Genomic DNA, 15,519 nt, shown 5'->3' with positions numbered 1-15,519 from the left:
TCCAGAAGACCTGGTTAATTGAGTCTGCTCCAACGCATGCTAATTAACACACATCAGAGCAGGTGTCTGGTACATGTGTAAGTGCCATTTGAGATCACTTTTCTTGTCAAGTATCAAAAGGCCAGAGGCACATATATACTGCATTGGTAGCTAAAAGATTCAGCCTACACAGAGGGCCAGTGACAGTGATGTTGATGGGGGGGTGGAAGGAGGAAAGTCAAAAACAAGCTACCCCTCAAAGACAGACCAACTCTCTTTGTTAAGGAAATACCATCCTCCTCCTACTGTCCAGGAGGACTTTATTTCTGACTCAAGTAACCTGCTGTACGCAAGAGTGTTGTCTCCAGGACTTGGGCTGGGGAGTGTTGCCCTGAGCTCCTCTTTCCTACATCATGGTCCTTGATCTCATTTTTGCAGTGTTAGTCAGAATTCATCCTTGAGAAGAGAACCAGCTCAAAACTTGTGCCCAGAATAACCTCAAACTGTCCTTTAAGCACTGTGGCCCAGATCCTGAAAGGTATTTAGGTACTTACCCTGAAGTGCTCAAATACTTCTGAGGATCTGGGTTCTGAGGTGTAATCCAAATAGGGGTAATGCATAGTCTTCACAATGGCTTTCTGAATTTTCTCCACAGAGAATGCCTCTCTGAGCCAAATATAATAAAACTGATGACAACAGAAGAGGGGAATAGGAAAAAAGGTTTATAAAAATCAACAGAGTATTTGGAGAAATTTTCTCAATCATTCCAGTAACATTTTATAAACAACTATATTTTCATCTCATGTTGAAAGAGCATTCTACTAGCTTGGAACAGCAATTAGAAGTCAGTTTTGATGAATTTCATTGTAATTTATGTATGCAACTTGGGAAGCATTTAATGTTATAATTTTGCAGAGCACAGGAAAAGAAGTTGGATGTCTCACACCGGTAATTATAGTGATACTACAAATATACTAACAGATAAAATGGCAGTCTGGTTTTCTCAGGACCCACATCCTAGCAGACACCGGACATCCTCAACTTTGGTGAAACCTAATGGGAATTGAAGCCAGTTGGCACCTCAGAGAGTCTGTCCACCACTGAGCAGATATGCATTATGCATTGGTCCAGAGGGCCTTGATCTGGGCGCAGTTTTCAAACAGTCAAACCTGATCTAGAAAATAAAGTATGACAGAGTAAACATGGTTAAGGCACAAAACTGGGTGTGGGGGTCTGATTTCTAATCCCAGTTGTACAGGAGGCCATGCCAAGCTGCTGTAATTTAGGCCCCATCTACACCAGTTAATCAGGCCTTAAGTGGTTGCACAGCCGTACGTTTGTTCAATTATAGGCATAATAAAAAGAGGAACAAGCTACAAAGTTATTCCACAAAATGTGTAATAATTTTGTTGCTGCCTCCTATCCTGCTATTAATTGAATGTGTGGCCAGGGACCCCTGTAACTGGGAGCCCTGTCAGCAAATTGGAGCTCCCAGCTGTGAGGGGTCACAAGTATGGATGACATCCCCATGACATGGAGCACCCCATGGCTGGGACACTGCATCATTTGTGGTCTTCCAGCTTCAGAAGTGCATGAAGCATGGCTGGGGCACCACAGCTGGGACACAATATCAGCTGCAGTCACCCTGCCATGGGGACCCCGTGGGGTGCCCCTACAGCTGGGAACCCTGTCAGTGGAGGGGGCTCCCAGCCACAGGATCTTGCTTTTTGTTGGTGCAGGGTTTAGCCTAAGCTCGGGCTCCCCCTGCACCAGCAATGAGGCATGATGGGATCGGATTCATTATATCACAATCAAGCCTCGTGCCATGCATGTGTGGCATGGCAGGAGGCGCTATTGTGTGGACTTTACATTACATCTCATCGTGCCTTTACCTGCCCTTAGAACCACACTGAGGCTTCCTTAAAGAGATGAAACAGCTCCCAAAAGGGCCCAGGGCTGAAATGAGGCTCTGTTACAGCATATCTCAGGTTTCAGCTCCTTGTTATCTAACTGCTCAAAGCAGGTTTAATTAAAAGTGTTTACATGCCAGGAGCAACCAGAAGCCTTCTTGAACTAGGACTCCCAACAGTGCTACCACCATGGAGCTCACTGCATGTTAGCACAGTTGAAGTAATTTTGCAAAATCTCACATGCCTAGGAACGATTTAAATGGTCACTAGATTTTAAATTAAGCATTACAGGTACATACAGAAAAAAGAACAGTGTGAGAAATTTTCACACTTTCATATTTTGCTAGTGTTCAGTCCTTTTTTGTGGGGAAATATATAATAATACGGCAATCACTACTGAGGCTCAGTTGCTTGGACTATAATTATAAATGCTCTGATTTGTTAGTACCGTTGATCATTCAGATTCTTCCTTCAAGCTTGCCCATGTTATAAAAAGCCCCACTTAGTGGCTAAAAGAAGATATTTAGAAAGGCTTTAAAATGGATCTAGTCTCTATAATCAAAGGGGGAAGGCTAAAAAGAGACTCAGCTAAATTTAATAGTAAAAAAATCAATGACCACTGGAAAAAGAAGAGTCCCTACATCAGGAAATGTAAATTGTTGCTGGGGGACAAACAGCAGAAATGTTATAAATAGTATTATTGTACTCCGTGTATTTTCTCACTAAATCATCCATCATCTTGTTTGTATAAAATGTATAGCCTGGTGCCCTCCAGTGGTTGAATCACAAATTTTGCAGCTGTGTATTGTCATGACCCAAAGGTCTGATTTTTGTGTGTGCTTCAGCACTAGAATTATCCCCGTGGGATTGCAGCTTCATTGCACGGTGGAGTTTTGCTGCACAGAGAACCCGCGTGCAAAGGAGAGAGTTCCCGCCATTTTGCAGCTGTCTTTGCAGGGTGCATTTTCTTTGCAACACAGAAATGCACGGTGCAAAGAGTTCCCGCCATTCAGATGTAAATTTGTGTCCCGCTATTGGCTAGTGCTAAATTATTCCCACGTGGCGGCTAGCGATTGGCCTGCTAGCCGTATAAGAGGCTTGAGCAGTTTCCGCCCAAGCCGGAGAGGACTCCACATCCATCTCGTGGGGACTCTGGGTGCGCGGCAGGGTCATAGAAGCCCTGTGTGTTACTCAGAGGAGTCTGGCGGCCTGATCCACCGCCCACCTCTTCCCGTCTTCGAGCGGTAACCTTTTATAAGACGTATCGACGAGTTTTGAGGCGCGCTTGTCCTGGACATCCGGAGTTCTGTCTGCGTGGAGCCTAGCAAACTCCACGTGATTGTTCGTGTTCTTTTTGTTTGTAACCGCAACTCAAGCAAGTTCTCAGCCTGCACCGCGACCATCTCGGTGTAAGTAAACAATCTTAAAATCAACCGTTATGTGTCCGTGCCTAATTCTAGCTTGGCGCCTGCCCTCTCCGACCCGGTGTGCCTGGGCTGCCGGCCACAGCCCGCGTGCAGCGCAACAAAGGGCCTGGGTTGGTGCCCGGCCCGCACATGTATGATTCTGTTCCCTTTTGAAAAACAGATGATGCAGAATAAATATAAACCATTATCTTTCCAGATAATGATAAACTGGGTATTTGGACATGATGGTGGCATATTAGCTGATAATGGAGAGAGAGTTCATGAAAATAAGCTTTTTCATGTAAGAATGAGGGAATCTCCTGCAAAATTAATTCTCAAGATGTGCAAACTTTGGTCACCCTTACAATGATGGGTAATGTTCATTTGTACCAACTGTAGAAACGTGTGTGCATGCTGCTTGCCTATGCTTTCTTCCAAAGATGGAAGGGCAGAGTCACTCAGCAAAGCCGATTCTCTTCTCTGACTGTATCTGTCCAGATCTACACTAATGAGCTTCCTTAAATATGTTGTTGGTGCAGTTTCATTTTCTCCCCAAAACAGGAAGCAAACTTCAGGTTCCTTTCAGAGCTGCTTTAAAAAATGTGCACTTTTCTTTTTGGGAAGAGCCACTCCTTTAAGGAATCCACTTACCCAGTAGCCTTGTTACAAAGTAATATGATCCTTCCCCAGATTTCCTTTACCAAATGGAATCCTTGTTCATGGAGATTTAGGTTCTGCTAATTTTAGCAATGCCCAAGGCAAGCAGGTCCAATAGATCAGCACCATGCACAAGGGCACCAGGACACAGTTGTGCCCCGAGGGAATTTGATTACAAAAGTGAGCTGCAAAAAGTGATGGCCATTCATGAGAAAAATAATATTTATAATCAGGAGTCCTGCACTGCTACAAAATAATAGTATCTGCAATGAAAGGCTACAGTGGAGAATGCAGTTCCCTAAATCGCTTACATTCTAATATTATAAAAGCCTAAGTCTGTCTGTCTGTCTGTCCATAACGCTTTATTTGCACTCTGATGGGCTGACGGAAACAGCCAATCAGAGTGCTCCACGCATGGAGGAGTGCTGCCATGATTCTGAAGCCGTGCTGAGGACTGGACAGAAGGTGGGGGAGCCAAGGCCAGCAGTGCTGGCCTTGGTTTCCCCACCCCACTCACTGCAAGAGGCAGAACAGTGGCAGCATAGGGCATTGTGGTAGCACTCCATCCCAGCCCCCACCCCACCATCATTCTTGATGGGCAACTGGCTAGTTTTTAAATGAAGCCCATGCAGCCCAACTTTTCTCAGATGTGTCTTATATTTCTTTGGTATTTACTATTTCTAAGGTGCTACAACAGGGTAGGCAAAATGGCAGATCCAGCCACTGGCTGGACTCCATTTCCCACCAGCCCCCGCCCCATGTCACTGTGGCCAGTTTCCATGGAGACCCCAGGTGCAGTGGTGCCATGACAGCATGGGGCCAGGGTTTCCATGGAAAGCAGTGCTGGCAGGAAATGCAGCTAGGCAGGGAGCTGCTCCAAGGCCAGGGCTGGGCTTTTGCAGTGGTGACAGTGTGGTCCACAGCTGGGGTAGAGCCATGATCTGCTGCCTGCACACTTCTGCCCCAAATCTGGACCACACTGTCACCGCCACAAGATCCCAGCCCTGGAGCAGCTCCCCGCCCACCGCACACCCTGCCAGTGCTTCTGGGGTTGGTCTTCATGGAAATCCTGGCCCCACACTGTCATAGCCCCACCACTGCTGGGGTCTCCATGGCAACCAGCCACAGCAACGTGGGGAGAAGCTGCTGGGAAATGGAGTCTGCCACAGGCACAATCTGGCCTGTGGGCTAGACTTTGCTCCTGTGCTACATGGAGGTGATGATCTCTGCCAACACTTTGTTTGTTTGTTTCATATTTGTAACAAAGTACAATAAATTGTTTTTCCAGGGTAGCACGTGAAGTGTTCTCATATTACCTTGACTCCACTATTTCCTTAAACCACACCCCATTTTTTTAGTTGAAGTTTGAATGTTTTCCAGTCATTTTTATGCTTACATATGGTACAATTTCATGGGGAGGGTTTGGCTTCTGTGTATGAGGTGGGCGTCATAAATTTTCCATACCTTTTAGCACCATTATAGCTCCAAGTTTTCTCAAAGTAAAAAGGTGCTTGTGTAGCAAAAGAAGCAAGATTTCTTTGTCCCAGTTTGGATGCAGAACTGGTGTGCAAATATAAATGTCATTGTTTCGATCCCTACTGTCATGACCCAAAGGTCTGATTTTTTGTGTGTGCTTCGGCACTAAGAATTATCCCCGTGGGTTTACAGCTTCATTGCACGGTGGAGTTCTGCTGCACAGAGAACCCGCGTGCAAAGGAGAGAGTTCCCGCCACTTTGCAGCTGTCTTTGCAGGGTGCATTTTCTTTGCAACACAGAAATGCACGGTGCAAAGGAGTTCCCGCTCTTCGTTTGCAAATTTGTGTCCCGCTATTGGCTAGTGCTAAATTATTCCCACGTGGCGGCTAGCGATTGGCCTGCTAGCCGTATAAGAGGCTTGAGCAGTCTCCGCCCAAGCCGAAGAGGACTCCACATCCATCTCGTGGGGACTCTGGGTGTGCGCGGCAGGGTAATAGAAACCCTGTGTGTTGCTCAGAGGAGTTTGGCGGCCTGATCCACCGCCCACCTCTTCCCGTCTTCGAACGGAACCTTCTATAAGACGTATCAACGCGTTTTATGCGCGCTTGTCCTGGACATCCGGAGTTCTGTCTGCGTGGAGCCTAGCAAACTCCATGTGATTGTTCGTGTTTTCTGTTTGTAACCGCAACTCAAGCAAGTTCTCAGCCTGCACCGCGACCATCTCGGTGTAAGTAAACAATCTTAAAATCAACCGTTACGTGTCTGTGCCTAATTCTAGCTCGGCGCCCGCCCTCTCCAACCCGGCCTGCCCGGGCTGCCGGCCACAGCCCGCGTGCAGAGCGACGAAAGGGCCCGGGTTTCGGCTCGGCCCGCACACCTACCTCTGGGCAGACTTTACTCCTGAGTTTTGCTTTCCCAAACAAGCCTTTCCCTGATGTTTCTTGTGTCCTCTTGACTGTTCAGCCTCAAGCCCTGGGTCCTAGTCAAGCTGAGAGAGAGATAGAGTGCTTCTGGCAGGTGGAGGAGTACGGCTTGACTCTGGAGCTCTTTCTTGCCCTACAGCTGATCAACACCACCCCTTGAAAGCAGCCATCCCTCAGGGAGCAACTCTGTAGGCCAAAGGTTCCTCTTTATCATTCAACCTCAAACCCTGGGTGCCATTCAAGCTGAGAGAGAGAGAGAGAGAGAGAGACCTTTCGGTAGGGGGAGGAGAATGACTTGCCTTAGCATCATGCTTTTCCCCCCTACAGCTGGACGATACCACCCCTTGAAAGCAGCCATCCCTCATGGAGCACTTCTGTAGGACAAAGAACAGTGTGGCTCCACTGGGTGACCATTGATCTGCAAATGCAAAGTTGTTGCCTCAATCCCTGCCTCTGAACAGCTTTAGTCCCGAGTCTAGCTTTCTCAAACAAGCCTTTCCGTGATGTTTCCTGTGTCCTTTTTCTTGTTCAACTTCAAGCCCTGGGTCCTATTCAAGCTGAGAGAGAGGAAGCCTGGCAGGCAGGTGGAGGAGTATGAATTGCATCAGGATTGCGGCCAGAACCTCTTTTTCACTCTATATCTGGACAACACCAACCCTTTAAAGCAGCCAACCCCCAGGGAGTCCCTTGGTAAGCTGAAGGACAATGTGGCTTATCCGATTCAATTCCTACCTCTGGCATGCTTTACTCCTGAGTTTCACTTTCTAAAGAAAACTTTCACTCACATTTCTTGTGCCCTCTTTCCTCTTCAACCTCAAGCCTTATGTTCTATTCCAACAGAGCAAGAGCCTTTTTGGCAGGTAGGTGGATTTGACTTGCCTCAGCATCATGCCTCAGGAGCTCTTTCTCCCCCTACAGTTGGACAACACAACCCCTTGAAAGCATTTGTGCCTCAGGGAGTACATCTGGAGGCCAGAGGCCAGTGTGGCTTATCTGGGAGAGCTTTGCTTTGGTTTGCTAAATCCAAAGGTCATTCATTCAGTCCCTTTCTCTGGCAGGCTTTACTCCTGACTTTTATTTTCCCTAAGAAGTCTTTCCCTGATCTTTCTTATGTTCTCTATAGGGTTCAATCTCCAGCCCTGGGTCCTATTCAAGCAGACGGAAAGGGAAAGAGAGAGAGAGAGAGAGAGAGAGAGCATGCTCCGCCAATAACATACAGTGCAAGAGGAGCCATCTCTGCTCTCACTGCTGTTTTATCAAATTGGAATGGTTGTGTCCTTGCATTTTAGTGGAGTGGAGTTCCCATCATGCATGCAACACAAGACCTAAAGAATGTGTCCTGTGCTTGACACCTACTCATATTTGTCTGGTCCAAACAAGAATTGTGAGAGTCATCCATGGAACTCTGCCTGCCTAGAAGGAATGAGGCCTTTCTGTAAGTGCTTGGATAAAGAAGAAGTGAGAGAAAGAGGTCCATGTGCTTTGTGGCAGAAGGCCACCTCTGTTTCTCCCCAAAAACTCTGCTCTGTGACAGTCTGGTTAAGATGAGCCCTGCAGAAGGTACACACCTTACCCTATCTCTTTAGGTAACCTGAGCTGGATACATTCCTGAGGGAGGGGGGAAACCTGCTCCCTCTGCCTACGTAACTGGCATCACATACCTGGGTGAGGGGCTTGGGCTCCCTGGGGAGCTAGGAACTGCCAGTCTGCCCAGCAACTAGTGATGCATTTCAAATTGGTTGGCTAACAGCCAACAGGTCCTGGCCTCCATTGGACCAGGTAAATGAGGTCATAAGGGCTATATAAGTTAAGGACTGCCCAGGAGGAAGGGGCAGCAGCCATAAGGAAGACTCAGAGAGAGAAGAGCTGGACCATCTGAAACTTGCTCTCTCTCTCAAAACTCATGATCAAGGAACTGCCTGCCTCCAGAGGGAATCTCCACCTGCCTCTGGATGATACTTGTGAGTAAGCTACTAGAGATCTAACTAGATATATAACTTGCAGTAACTCAGATGCATGATCAAAGGCTACCCAGCCATGCCAGTTTGTTCTCTGGGATTTCTCCGATATTGCTCTACCCTGTACCCTATTGCAACCCTACCCCTTGTAACCAATAAAGTTCTTCTTTGTACCTAGCATGGGAGACTTATTGGGAGTGGGTCTAGATTATGCCTTGGGGTCCCGTTGTTTCAGCTGACTAAGGGAGACCACTACTTGTGCTTCCGACTGAGGGAAGCATCCCAAGGTCTTGAAGTGAATCAAGTACCCTCGAGAGCTACTAGGCCTGTGTTTCCCAGGGTGCTCAGAGCCAGAATCAAGCCAGTCCCTGGATGGTGGCAGTGTTACCCCCAGGTTAGCGGGTCTGCTCCAGGAAGGGGGTTGGCCAGACGTGAGGCGCCCCCAGGGAGGTACTCAGCCTGGAAGGTGGTCGGGCGCAGTGAGGTGGGTGGCTCAATGCAGAAGTGCCCCCTACTGGTCCACCACATACTTAGCAAGGAATGGATCCGCTTTTGAAAGAGAGATGTTCTGTAGAATGGGATCCTATCACTGCTGTGGGAGGCAACTGTTTTTAATGCAGAAGCAATGATAATTCCCTGGCTACTTAAGCTTTGTAACAATGAGGGCCAGAGTGGCTAATTTCTAGCAACCAAAAGGCTGTAGCCCAGTTGCACATTCATACCTTTTAAAATTATGAAATACAGACAGAGAGCTAAGCAGGCTCAGGTTCCCTTCTAGTAGAAGAAGCAAGCAGCACACTGCTCAGCCTGATGTAAGTGGTATTGGAAGCTCGTGCCACATGCAGACCGAATTCACAGTCACAAACACTGACATACTAAGCCTTTGCCAATGCTGACCATAAAATGGCAATTTAATCCTTGCATTTGGCTAACCATAACCTAGCTGGCATAGCAACATGATAAGAAGATAGGCCTGACAGTCCTTACATCTGCTTCATCACCACTCTGGAAGTCATCCATAATTAAGAGCTAAGAACTCAGTGTGAGGGAGCCAAATGGTATAAAATAAGAACCAACCAAAAGTCTTAAAAATTTGAGCAGCACAGGAAAGAGATTCTTATTTTAGTTCTAAGTCACATATGGGTGACTTAAAAAATAAGTGATAATACATTATGCTGATGCCGATGAGGATGACACCAAAGACAACAAAGAATTATAGTAATGATGATAATATAATGGCAGTTACGAGGATAATGAAGACATCTCTCTACCCAAAGCCAAAAATGAAGCAGAATTTAACTTCTTGGAAACAGGAATTACTAGAAATGTCATGAGAGGGTTTTTCATATAATTATCAGTCTAAAGCTCTATAGTTAATAGGATTCAGACCTGAATAGAAGGAACCTGTCACGGCGGGGTCCTTCAGGAGGGCCGCGATCTCCTTAAGGCCCTCTCTCCGTGCCAATTCGGCCCAAGGGCACCCTCTATTCTCGCCCGCCATGTCTTTGATGTTCAGTAGGTTCGGGAGGCTGCCTTGCGTCTCCTTGGGCACGTAAACTCCTGGACCCCTTGTGGGTCTTATCCTGCACCCATGGGTGCCTTGGGGCACCCTAGCCTTATGAGCTACGCGTGGCTCCTACCACCCCTAATACCACGCCCCAAGCCTCGCTGATGGGATAGATGCTGGGGGTCTTCTCTATAGTGTCACCCCCTGTCTGGGGCCTTCACAATAGCGCCCCCTCCTGGGGCTTTCCCTACAATGTTGCCTGAACTCGGGCTTCTAAAATACAGCCCCCCATCTAGGGCTCTCCACGCCCACTCTGGGGACTTCTCGGTAACGCCCCCCGACTCTCAGGCCCACCGCGCTGCTACCCCCTTCTCCCAGGGCTCACCGTGCCACTACCCCCTCTCTCTGGGGGCAACGCAGCACTCTACCCTGCTGCAGGGTTTTCCACAGCACTAGCCCTGTTTCAGAGGCTCACCACGCCCGCACTGGGCTTCCTGAAAATATGGCCCCCTCTCTGGGGCTTGCTGTGCCCCTACTGGGCTTCCTAATAATATGGCCCCCTCTCTGGGGCTCGCCACGCCAATGCTGGGCTTCTCAAAGCTGCCCCTCTCTGGGGCTGGGGTCTACGCACCCCACAAGTTGCGCCCTCCCTGGCGCCGGGGTTCCCATACCACTGGGGTTCCCCCTGCGAATACTGTGCCCTCCTGGCGCTAGGGTCCCACCCCCTGTGGGTCCCTATGAGGCCTCCTCCAACCCCTATAGCCTCACCCAAGCCACCAGTGTAATATCAAAGCCAAACAAACTCGAGCCTCAATATAACTCAAACCTAAGGCACTGGGCCATAACAACATAAGCCTCCTGGCTGCAATTCAACATCACCACTCCAGCCTCTGGAGCTCTCACAAGCTATACTTGCTGTTAGGCTTCACCTCGCATCCTAACTGCTGGAGCTCCTGCCCCTCTGGCTGCTGGCAGGGAACTACTAGCCTGTCCTCAGCCCTGGGCTTTATGAGGGCCAGGCCCTGCCCCCTTCTGGCCAGCTGATTCTTATTAGTTGCCCCGGCAACCCGCAACTATGCTCATTATGTTCTGCCAGGGCTCTCTCCCTGGCAGTTTCTCCTCTCTAGGAGCAGAGCACCGAGGTGCCCTGCGACGGATCCTATTAGATTTCTAGTTAATCACTGAAGTACTCAGACACAACTGGTCATTTTTAAAGCCATGTTTTCAGCTGTCTTTATTTTAGAAAGAATAACTGAGCTGTTATGTCTCTTTAAAGCAAATTTATGACTGCAATCTTACATAAAAATTCTGGAGTAATTTCATTCACATGGGCAAGTCCATTTAATTCAAAGGGGCTACATAAAGATACCTAAGTGCATAAGTATTTGCAGGCTCAGGCCTTTAGGTCATATCCACAGGTCTTCTGGAAGTTAGTCTCAAGCAACAACTCTTGGAATATTTGGCAAATTTCTGGCACTCGGAAGATAAAGGAGACTGACCACTTGTTTGTGTGCATGAGCACATATGAATTTTCTTCTACTTGACAAAACACACTATTTTTAAAAAATTTAGGTTAGTGTTAATAAAAATAGAGTTTAACTCCCCATAAATCATGAAGAAAAAACACACTTTTGAGGCTTTACCTTGCATTTTAGTAATGTTCCCACGCTGTGAAAGCTAGATGTTTTATATTGAATCAAGGTTCAGGAGCCCAGTCTTACAATTTGTACTCATGTGAATAGCTTGACTAAAGATACTAAAGGATATGCATGCAGAATTAGGATCTGGTCCCAAAATTTCATTTTGCTAACGAATAATAGCAATGCAACTACATTAGTATCATGCAGTTTTGGATTTTAACAGAAGCTTCTCTCCATTTATGCAGTATTGCTGGTAGCATTTTCTATCTTTTTTGTATATTTGAAAATACCTTTTTGGTTCCATGTTGACTCAAGGTGACTTGCTCTTCATCATGAAATTCTTCCTTTTGAGAACTGTCTTTATTCACACAAATAAGTTCACCGAAACCAAAGGGCATGAACGTCTCATGCCTCTCGAGACTGGGGGGGCACGGTGACCATCCACAGGCTGTGGCAACAGTGGTGGTGGCAGGGGCATGGCATTAGCAAGCGGGGACCACCTGCAGGTGGTTGCGGTGATATTGGCAGCAAGGGCGGGCCGAGCGGGGACCACCCACAGGTGGCCACAGCAGTGTTGGGGGCGGGGGTTAGGGGGGTGGCAGGCACCAAGTGGTGATCAGCAGCGGGGGTAAGGGGGTGGCAAGCGGTGACTGCCCAGACACCACCAGCAGCGTTGGCAGCAACCAATCTCAGGGGGGCTGCTGCTGCCCTATGCATCCCCTACACATCACCAATGCCGAAGGGACTGTTTACATCAGAAGAGCTGGCTCTGACAGCCACTGTAATTAAAGTGCCTGGAGTGGCTTTTGTATCAGCAGCCTCATGCTTCAAAGTGGCTGTGAGGGTGCTTTATCTAAAGCTTGTCCAACGAGCTTTAGATAAAGCACCCCTGCTACCATTTTGAAGTGCGGGGACACTGATACACAAGATGCTGGAGGCTGCTGGGGTGTGGTAATTACCACACTCCAGCAGACTCGATTAATTGCATCTGCTTTAATGAGTTGTAATTACAATAGTTAACAGCAGCTTTGTGGCTCATGTATATAGGCACCCTTTACTTTCATTCCTCTAGCATCCCAGGATGTACAGCTCCCAGCTTCTCTACCCCTTCCAACCCTCCAAATCTCTACTGGTCTCCCCTCCCCCCCCCCCGCCCGCCATGCTGAAAACAGATGCCCTGAGTGCATAATTGCAGAGCAAGCATGTAGCTAGGGGAAGCGTGCTTCCACGGGCCTCATTATCTCACTGCCCAGGGGTAGGGCTGGATTAATGCTAGGCAAACTAGGCACATGCCTAGGGCCTAAAGTGAAGAAGGGGACCACCTTTGCTTATTTTGCCACAGCATTGCTGCTGCCATGCTGCTGCAGTTGTGTCCAGCTCCTTTTCCCTTATAGGGCTGCACACTGCAGCTTCAAGCCCCGCCACTGACTGCTGCTGTGCCCTATGTGAAGCAACTAAGAGCATAGTTTGTTTGCCTAGGGCCAACTAAAGGGTTCATCTGGCCCTGCCCAAGGGCTGTATTCAAGAGAGATCCTGAAGTGGGAAAAGCAAGCTTCCCCTGGCTGTAGGATCTCACTGCCCCTGGGACTCAATTCAAGGGAGATAGTGCAACTAGGGGAAGCAAGCTTCCCTGCATTGCAGAGTTTTGCTGCCATGAGACCACTGTCTCAAGGGAGACAGTGCAGGAAATTCTGGGGATGATCTTGCTGCCCGAGGGCTCTGTCCTCAGCCAGGCTGAATCCTGGGTGGCTTTCAGAATAGAGCCTCCATATCAGTTTCAGCGAGACCAGAGAGCTGGGCAAGCATACTTCCCTGGGCTGTCTGGTTTTGCCAAACCATGGCATCCCCCTGCTGAGAGTGGATTAAACCCTGGTGGACTAAACCCAAGTGGCTCCATCCTAATGTGGAGCCGCAATGTCAATTTTAACCATGGCTGGACACAGGCATGGGTGAACCGGGTGCCTGCCTGGGGCCCAGACAGAAAGGGGACCCAAAATGATTTTTTTTTCCCTATTGTCTGATTATTATTATCATTATCTCTGGTGAAGGGGGGCTGTAACAGGAGGGTGGTCAGGGTCATCGTGGTCTCCCCTGCCACCTCCTTTACCATGCCAAGCTGCCGACTCGTACCCTCCAATTCTCACCTGCCATGACTTTGATTTTATATATTTCTGTAGGGAGTCTGCTTTCTGTCTACTTGACCACGGTTCTCCTGTCTTGGGTGTTCCGTACACCCCAGCCTTATGGGCTATGCGTGGCTCCTACCACCCCTATACCACGCCCCACGCCTCGCAGGTGTAACAGACGTTGTTCTGTCTGTCTCTCTGTCTCCACGCCCTCTCTGGCACTTGGGCTCTCCACACCCCTGTCTCTCTCCATGCCCTCTCTCCAGGGCCTCCTCAGTAATGCCGCCCTCTCTCGGGGCCTCCTCAGTAATGCTGCCCTCTCTTGGGGCTCACCGCACCCACACTGGGGCTCCTCAGTGGTGTCCCCTCTCTGGGGCTCCTTAACTGCCCTTCTCTGGGCTTAACATGCCCACACTGGGGCTTCTTAGCAGTGCCCCCTCTCTGGGGTTCCTCAGTAATGCCACCCCTCTCCAGGGCTCACCGTACCCACACTGGGGCTCCTCCACAATGCTGCCCCCTTCTCTGGGGCTTCACCACAATGCTGCGCCCTCACTGGGGTCCCCACTCTGCTGTGGGTCCCCTATGAGGCCTCCTCCAACCCCTAATAGCCTCACCCAAACCACCGGTCATAAACAGCAACACAAACAAAAGCCTCTTGGCTTTAACATAAACAGAAGCTGCCCGGCCAAAACATCATTCAAGCCTACCCGGGGATTCTTCATCTCATCACCGTGTCAGACACTGCTCCTTCATCAGGTTTCTCCTCTCTTCCCTGACAGAGAGCTCCTTCCTCCTTGGCCGCTGGCAGGGAACTCCCTCTGGCCTCAGCTCCTAGGTTTATAAAGGAGCCAGGCCCTGCCCCTTTCAATCAGCTGACCACTGGCAGGTGTGACCTCTTGCTCCCTCCAGTTGCCCTGGCAACCAACAGCTGGGCTCCTTATTCACTGCCAGGGCTCTTTCCCTAGCAGTTTTCCCCTCTTTAGGAGCAGGGCACCTCAATGCTCTGTGACAGGGGCCCTACACTAAAAGTTTGCCCTGGCCACTTGGTGTCTAGGTACGGAGCTAATTTCAGTGGAACCAAGGCTCCCCAGCTATTTGGTCTTGCTGAAACTGATGTGGCAGTTCTGCACTGAGAGTAGAGCCTGCAGGGGTTAATTGTTAAATTTATAAACATGACTCACAAGATAGACCCAGAGCTTTCAGATAAGATTCCATAGTTTAAACAGAGAAACAAGAGAGTCCTGATGCCTGTCCATGCTTCTGCTTGCTAGGCCTTCTAGTGACATGTCATAGTTGTGCAAGCCTGAGATGGCATTAAGCCTTAACCTTTGACTGCTCTGAAACTGCTCTAACTTGATGATGGCATAGCATTCTGCAGATTTAAAACATAATAATAGTAACCCGTAAGAGCACCCTTATGCTCCCTCTAAGTCAGTGCCTGGAGCTAGTGCTCTTTTTACCCACTCCTAGTAACTCTACTGCATACTCCTCAATGTAGAGATACAGTCCACTTTTTGTGACCATTGTACGCTATACTTAAGGATCCATTTAATAGGAATTTCTTCATCAGTAAGTGGAATTTATCATCATGGGCCTGATCCAAACCCCACCGCAGGAAGAGGTGAGTCTTTACATTGATTTCATTGAGCTTGAATAAAGTCCTTAACAAAGCATGTAATTGGTAAGCCTGTCACATAACCCTTTGCTATCAGCAGTAGTTTAAGATTGGAACCTGCTGTCTGGTTAACACTGGTATTGTTAGGAGGATCAGCTTAGATGTAGGATGTCCTAGCATGTGTGTGGGGTATGGGAGACACTAATACAAAGACAAATTCAGTGCTGCATTCTGTTGGTGTATGCTTGTGCCAGAATGCAGCCTAGGTCATATGGAGGCAAAGATAGCTTTAGTTTGTCTTTGAAATGTCAGGATTCTGGGC

At 48.5% G+C, this 15,519-nt stretch overlaps 1 long non-coding RNA gene across 1 annotated transcript; it reads right to left on the bottom strand.

The window, feature by feature from the left end:
* Positions 1-683: 683 nt before the first annotated feature.
* On the bottom strand, positions 684-14,381 carry LOC132250207 (uncharacterized). Its single transcript, XR_009461846.1, has 3 exons — positions 14,290-14,381; positions 6,310-6,594; positions 684-1,153 (listed from the first exon to the last, which is right to left on the bottom strand). It is a non-coding gene; the product is annotated as an uncharacterized LOC132250207 (long non-coding RNA).
* Positions 14,382-15,519: the final 1,138 nt, after the last annotated feature.

The sequence above is a fragment of the Alligator mississippiensis genome, chromosome 4 (genome assembly GCF_030867095.1).
Source record: "Alligator mississippiensis isolate rAllMis1 chromosome 4, rAllMis1, whole genome shotgun sequence".
Lineage (NCBI taxonomy): Eukaryota > Metazoa > Chordata > Crocodylia > Alligatoridae > Alligator > Alligator mississippiensis.
This window is presented reverse-complemented; position numbering and strand designations above follow the sequence as displayed.